The sequence below is a fragment of the Magallana gigas genome, chromosome 9 (genome assembly GCF_963853765.1).
Source record: "Magallana gigas chromosome 9, xbMagGiga1.1, whole genome shotgun sequence".
In the NCBI taxonomy this organism is placed as follows: Eukaryota; Metazoa; Mollusca; class Bivalvia; order Ostreida; family Ostreidae; genus Magallana; species Magallana gigas.
In genome coordinates, this window is record NC_088861.1 from 4,705,867 (window position 1) to 4,714,379 (window position 8,513).

Sequence of the window (8,513 nt, forward strand, 5' to 3'; positions counted from 1 at the left end):
TGGCTGATTAGTTTCTGAGAAGAAGATTTTTTAATATTTACTCTATATATTCCTATGTAAAACTTCGACCCCCCACTTTGGCCTCACCCTACCCCCGGGGGTCATGATTTTCACAACTTTGAATCTACTCTACCTGAGGATGCTTCCACACAAGTTTCAGCTTTCCTCGCAGTTTAGTTTCTGAGAAGAAGATTTTTAAAGATTTACTCTATATATTCCTATGTAAAACTTCGACCCCTTATTATGGCCCCACCCTACATCCAGGGGTCATGAATTTCACAACTTTGAATCTACTCTACCTGAGGATGCTCCACACAAGTTTCAGCTTTCCTGGCAGTTTAGTTTCTGAGCAGAAGATTTTTAAAGATTTACTCTATATATTCCTATGTAAAACTTCGACCCCCATTGTGGCCCCACCCTACATCCAGAGGTCATGTTTTTCACAACTTTGAATCTACACTACATGAGAATGCTTCCACACAAGTTTCAGCTTTCCTGGCTTTCTGGATCTTGAGAAGAAGATTTTTGAAAAATTCTCGAAATTTTTCATTAATTTTTAATTATCTCCCCTTAAAAACGGATGTGGCCCTTAATTTTCACAATTTTGAATCCTCTTTGCCTAAGGATGATTTGTGCCAAGTTTGGTTGAAATTGGCCCAGTAGTTATTGAGAAGATGTGGAAAATGTGAAAAGTTAACGGACGGACAGACGGACAGACAGACAAAATGTGATCAGAATAGCTCACTTGAGCTTTCAGCTCAGGTGAGCTAAAAATGCGTGTAAAACGTTTGCCAATGGTCTTTTTACCTTCGTACCGGGCATAACCACAGTCCCACTCTGTGAATAAAATGCGGCGAATCAAACTAGAGACACCGTGTTAAGATCTGTATTTGCTTATAAACATGTAGTATCATCGTGCAAAATGCACGGTTCAATTATAATTTTTTTTTACTTTACTTGTAAAATTCAACATCTGTTTTGTAATTTTTTCTCACATTTTATTTCTTACATAGTTACTTTTTTTATTTAGTGATTGAGATCTTTTCAGACTTTATATGTGATTTCAAAGAGACAGGGTGTCATGTCTCAAGGACTGTTAATCTCTTAAAACAACATTGTGCAATTATCAGATTTTCATTTCTTGGACATCAAAGACTCATTGAGTTTATTTAATTATTCTATATCTGTGAACCTTTCACTCAGCTTACTTATACCATTACCTGTCAATTGCAATTTATACTCATTGTTAAGATTCTTATAAATAGTTATGTACAATTGTTAATGCGCAGTCTGGAATACGGCGGCCAGCCCCGGCCACGTCCGACTCTCCCAGAGTCTTAAGTCCGGAGGCCACTTCTGGCCATATCCGACTTGTTCGTAACATGTCTGTCTGTTAAATTGTTATAATGTTGCCATCGTTGAGCCTCGTCCAATAATGTGGAATCCTGCATCAATTGCTTGTTTATTTCTCTGGAACTGTATACTGGTGGACCTTCGGGAATACGGCAAACCTACCCTTCGTTTTAGCTTACGGCCCACAGCGCGCCCCAACCTTTTACCTTATACACTTTACGCCAACATTCCCCTCACCCGGTTCGTACTGCACACGACCGATGCAGATCCAGACGAATTCTCTATCACCGTAAAATCTACGCGGTCACAGAAATATAACACTTTGTTTCTCAGTGTTTACACATCTAATATTGTACTATGGTCAGCTATCAATTTTTTGTAATACGTCACAAGTATGACGCAGCTACGACGGAAAACCTAATCGTTGCTTGCAACAATCTCGTCTCTAGTTTAATATAAAATTTTCAAATCAAATAATGTGAAGTGTCATTGATCAAAAATGTATATAATGTAAATAAAACGGCGCGTATGAATACAAAACAACAACAACAATATTCAAAATGGATGCGCCTTCAGCTGATGCAGAGCTATGGTACTGAATTTAATGGATTAAACACAAATAAGAGTTAAAATCTGAACCGGCTGAATTGAAAACGAAAGGAAAATACATGCGATAGCTTGTGATATTATTCACTGTGCAGAAAAATTCGTAATAAAACTAGTTTTCATGTGAGATCGGTGGAAAATGCAACTGGACATAACCATCCAAGGAGAGGCGATCGTGGACGAAAATACTTGATATGTCGACAAAGAATAGTATGTATAAGCGACTTTTGTAAACGTTGTGGTAACTATATAGCCAGTGATGTACTTAGATGGTGTACTAGTATCTGCCGCTTGGAATGCGCCAAAGAAGTTGATGCATTGTACTCATAACGACGCTTATTCTGAATTTCTGATGACTGATCATGTAGGGTGCTGTGTGAATTTAAAGATCATCGTTACCAAATTTGAACAGCAGTGTTACCGTGAAAATGTATGGGCCTATATGTTCGTTATAATTGTTCTGGAAAAGGAACAGCCAGCCTCGCAGTAATGTTGATCGATCTCAAGCAGACGAAATCGTGAGAAGACGCTTAATTTTCTATTTCGTGAATAAGATATTGTGTTTTGTCTATTTTTGAAGGTTAAACTTTCAAGTTTTTATGTTTATAAAGTTGTATTTTGTTTGCTGACAATAAAACAGACACAGCTTAACACTTTGTTGACAGTGTTTATTTTAGATATTCCCGTTCTATAAATAGTGTTAGTTCAGAACAGTTGAGAAAAGTAGATATGGCAAACATTTTATTGATGCTAGTATCACAGATAATTTTGACTAATCAGAAACGCCGATATCTCATCAAACGAATAAATATTAAATGATATCATAAACCTTAAATCAACTACGTTTGACTTTCCCAAAATAACTAAAATTAAAATTCAAATTGACGTAATTGATGAACCCGGATATAATTTTCGCATAAACTGATAAATGCTTAACTAATCGATTTATTTAAAGTACCATTAATGAACTCACCTTCGTTATTGTAAACATACTGACAATTAATTTTAAGTCCACATTCTTATCAACAAGTGTCCTAATTCACTTAAATTGTCAAGTAAGCATTGAACAGAAGAAAATGATAGAGAGCATCACTTTTGACAAATTGTATTAGTAGATAGATTTAAAAATGTTATGCATAATAAATAACATAACGCTTTTTGTACCTTTTTGGAAACTCCTTCAAATCTTCACACAATTTGTGATTTCTGCCCAGTTTCTGTTTAGTATGCTGAGTAGCACAATCAGTACACAACCCCTCAGGATCATCACATGTTTTGCAGAAATATTTAGCTAAGACCTGCTTGTTTTCAATGGAACACGGTTCGCAAAGTATCTCATTCACAAGTTTGCTCTTGCTGAAAAAATAAGAATATACCATAGTTCAAACATAAATAGTTGCATAGCATAAACAAAAATTACACAAGCATACTAGTATAGTGTTTTACAATTAAAGTATTTGAATAGCAAAGATTTAGTTAAAGAAGCGTGTTTTCTACATTCAAAATCATGATTGCTGTATTTTAAATGTAAGTTTGTATTTTTCTTAAAATGTAATTTATATAATAGTTTCTTAATACTTATAATACACCGTCTTGACACATGTACATTAAATATATAACCCAGATTTAACATGATTTTTTTACTCTCAAGAAATTGACATTTTGTTTATAAATATCGAAGTATGACCAATAAACCTAAAAATTGACAGATTGTTCCGATGTTGAATTTCTAAAAGGAAAATTAAACAAAGGAGGGAATTCTATTTATAGCGTATTTTTTTTTTAATAGGGGAAACCAGAACTTTATGATATTGTGCGAAATAGGTGCTTTTTCAACAATGAATATATTTAATTTAGACTGTTTTTCTAGTTTATACGATTTTGCAGTGACATAATATATGCTTCATTATCAGGATATTAAATTTGGTTACAATAATGATATAATTTTTATATTTTGATTCATTTGGTATCATATCATCCTATATATAATATAGATACATATCGTATATAGTACGCCTTGAATGGTTATAATTTCATAGACATGATGTTTGAAAGACATTAAACAGACATTGAAAATACAAGTGTGAAACCAAGATAACCCATGAAAGAAAAATTCTATATGAAACATTATTTTTTTAGTTTCTATTTTAATACTATATAAGATAGTTGTAACAAAGATGTTGGCACTGTGTTAATTATGCTATACATAGCGTTGTAAAAAATACTGTAAAAGTGGTTATTTATAATTATGATTAAATTATAATTAAATTAATGTCATTCAAATTTGAATTGCATGTACACGTATTGTATTCACGCTCATTAACTACTCAGGTTACCTGTAGGCACTTTCATCATGCCTTAATTATTGTTGCAATTTGTCTCTTGTTTCTTTTCGAACCCGACTCTATTTCTCTCTGTCAGTAAAACTAAATGAAAGTTTTTATCTGTTGATAGCTTTAATCAATTGTTTGTTAAATATCAAAAAGGTTTTTTTTTATTAACAGATGTATTATTTACTTAAAACCCCGTGGGCCACATCGCTCTGTTGAGCAACACGATAAAATCAGTTTTACGGGGTTCTATTTACTTTCAGTTTATATTTCCCCTTAGGTTTGCATTGGACATCTGCGACGTTCAATTTCTTTGATTACACTTTGTTAGTTTATACGTCTTGAGCACAGATACAATCATCTTCATGTGTTTTGAATAATTTTATTTTTTAAATTTGTAAAATTAAATTGAACTTTGAATCTTACATAACCAATTTGATATGTCCTTTTGAAATAAAAATCACTGATATATATATATATATATATATATATATATATATATATATATATATATATATATACAGTCGGTTTGAGCATATCTTTTACAACATACACCATAGCATAGCATAGCATTAAAATACCATAGCATATCATACAACATTCTTTTAACTCGGTTTTAAATGTTTTTATTTGAAAAAATAAATGTTTACATTACAGATTTGTGGTAAACTTTGGCTTTTTATTATTTTACTTCAAAATGTGTGGAACTCTTTTCTGTATGGATGCGTTTTTGTTCAAATCTCATAGCATACCATACCATAGCATAGCATACCATATCATTAAGCACTTAATTTCAATTTCTCATAGCATAGCATACAAATCTCATAGCATAGCATACAAATCTCATAGCATAGCATACAAATCTCATAGCAAATAATTATATTATAATTATATATATATATATATATATATATATATATATATATATATATATATATATATATATATATATATATATAATCCAAAATGAGTGAAAGGCGATATCACACAGTATAAATAATCAAAAAAGAAAAAGAAAATGAACAGTTCCAAAGTTAATATTCACTAGCGCTTTCTGGATTTACATCCTTCTTCAGGTGAACGTACATAAGTTATCTTATATATATAAATCTATATATACTTAAATAGATAAAACAGAATGCGACCGTCCAAATTAAATAAATTGTTTACTGTTAGCGCTTTCAGCCATGTCGGCTCTTCAGACAGTTATACAAAATTAAAAACGTTGTTCGTAACGTTGTCAATGACGTCGTGTTTTTAAAGTTCATTATGACGTCACAATGTACATCAAGGTAGCGATGGCGTGAACTTTATCAACGCAGTTAAGCAATGCATAGACATATAATACAATACATATACAAAATCATATATATGATAAATCTATTTTCGATTAAGTTTCGGGCTAAATATTTTAATAAAATAGTCCTCTTTTGTGGTTCAGGCGATTTCATTTGAAGTCCACATTTTGTAAAACGAATATATTTTAAATGTTCCCTTTCCGCAAAGGAAAGGGAACATTTAAAATATCAAAATATTTAAAATATTTCCGTTTTACAAAAGATACATTACAGTCTGAATGTTTATGTTTGATGCAATAGCTAAATGTCAAGGTCTAGGCTAATACAAGGTATTTGGGAGTGGTAAAATGCAAATATAAGTAATAAACAACGATTATTTAGTGAACATGGCGTTATGAATAGCAACTGCTCTGCTGGCATATTTTCCATGATGCGCTAGCGCGCATCATTGAATATGCAAACTGAGCAATTACTATTCATAACGCCATGTTCACTAAATAACGTTGTTTATTTCTTAAATAAGCCCCATGGGCCACATCGCTCTGTTTAGCAACAAAAACCACGATAAAATTAGCCACACAGGGTTAAACTCAAAATATATCGGCAATGAAGAAAAACATATCCTGCATTTTCAAAATTATTTCCAGAAATTTAAATGCATTACTCCGAGCCTCTATTGTGACTGGAAGAGTTGATGGTCATATAAAATAATGAGCATTATAGTTCATATAAAGATCTTATTCAACTGTTCATATTAAGCAAATTTTAAACTAAATTTTGAATTAAATTCCGCTTTTTGTACCTTTTTGGAAACTCCTTCAAATCTTCACACAATTTGTGATTTCTGCCCAGTTTCTGTTTAGTATGCTGAGTAGCACAATCAGTACACAACCCCTCAGGATCATCACATGTTTTGCAGAAATATTTAGCTAAGACCTGTTTGTTTTCAATGGAACACGGTTCGCAAAGTATCTCATTCACAACTTTACTTTTGCTGAAAAAATTAGAATATACCATAGTTCTACAAATATGTATTCGAAATATATAGGTTTAGTTACAGTAGCATGTGTCTTCTACATTCAAAATGTTGCTTACTATATATAAAATGTTGGTTTATTTCATAAAATGAAATTTATACCACAGTTTCTTATAATACTGACAATACGCAATCTTGATATATTGAGTATATAACCCAGATTTCACATGATTTTTTTACTCATAGGAAGCTGATCTTTTGCTTGTACATATTGCAATATGACCAGTAAACCTAAAATACTTTGACTAATTTGTTTCGAAGCTGAATTTCTTTTGTATAACACTGACTAGAAAATGTCATAGTCATGTCAAATATTAGATATTGCAGTCCATGCAAAGATCTTATTAAACTGTTTTCATAAAGCTTTGAGTTCTAAAACTCTGATTGCTATCAAGTTCAATGTCATAAGTAAAATTTGTTCTAAACACTAAAAGTATTTATGAAATAAATTTTTATTGACATATCATTTAATATTTTTACTACATTAAGGAATTAAGATCAAACAAAATTAGACCTTTAGCAACACAGAGGAAATTCGGACTAATATTTCAGATTTTGTTTTTCATTGAAATAATGTTGATAGTTCTGTTACTGTAGTATTCAAAGTTAAGATTGTATTTGTTAGTCAACATAATTTTGCATATTTTCTGTTGGTTTTATCTCACTTTTTCGTTTAGATAATCGAATGGCACACACTACCAAAAATATTGAAAAATGCTCAAAAAACAATAAAAGACACACTATCTCAAAATAATGAACATTGACCTCATAAACGTTTTATGCCTGCAGAGTAAGGTAAATACATGTATACTAAGTTTAATGCTACAAATATGTTAGTATTATCATCATTTAGTTTTTTTTGGGGGTTTAATTTAATTAAAAATGGGAAGAAATTTGGAAATTGAGACTGAAATATTTATATAAAGTCTGAATGAAAACTTACTGCCTTGTGTCTGTTCGGTGTCAAGGCCATTCATAAACAGTCTTTCATTTTTTTTAACGTTTAGGTATTTGTATTTTTTTCACAATTAAGAAAATTTCAATCAAAGTGTAAAAGTTTTAAGGATTTTTTTTTTAAATTTTCAGAATATATTCAATGGTCATGAACTAAAAAGGTATGTCGTTGATCTACTTTTATAAAAGTGAAAAAAAATCAATACAGAGTTAGATCTGTAATACAAAATAGATTGTTTTTCATTATCATCAGTAGAATTTTTTCATTGTTAGTAAACGTATACCTTTACTCCTAAAGTTTGAATTAAATTTCGCTTTTCGTACCTTTTTGGAAACTCCTTCAAATCTTTACACAATTCGTGATTTCTGCTCAGTTTCTGTTTAGTGTGCTGATAAGCGCAATCATCACACAAAGGCTCAGGATGATCACATGTTTTGCAGAAAGAGTTAGCTAAGACTTGGTTGTTTTCGATGGAACACGGTTCGCAAACTATGTCTTGTCCAAGCTTGCACTTGCTGTAAAATGAAAAGTATACCCTTCTCGTAATATTGGTATTGGGTAAGCATTGGTAATAGGTAAACTAAAATGTTGCTACAAGCAAGTATATATATATATATATATATATATATATATATATATATATATATATATATATATATATATATATATATATATATATATTAAACTGGTTCATTTCTCTGCGTTTGAACAAACACTTGTGATATCCCTTGATCCAAACATTCTACTGATATTTTTATGTTGTGTTTTTTTTTAATGCCAAACCGTAATTTTTCGAAGTTGCACATTGCACCGCCGGAAAAATAGGTTATTACTAGTTTCATTTAAAAAAAAAAAATATAGCATGGTTTGAATATATGGGTAGAGTTTGATAAAATGTCATATAACAAAATACAATTGTGTGATTAAATTGCACC

The 8,513-nt window shown here is 31.1% G+C and overlaps 1 long non-coding RNA gene across 1 annotated transcript; it reads right to left on the reverse strand.

The window, feature by feature from the left end:
* Positions 1-3,129: 3,129 nt before the first annotated feature.
* Positions 3,130-8,089, reverse strand: LOC117691905 (uncharacterized). Its single transcript, XR_010708953.1, has 3 exons — positions 7,902-8,089; positions 6,390-6,581; positions 3,130-3,315 (listed from the first exon to the last, which is right to left on the reverse strand). It is a non-coding gene; the product is annotated as an uncharacterized lncRNA (long non-coding RNA).
* Positions 8,090-8,513: the final 424 nt, after the last annotated feature.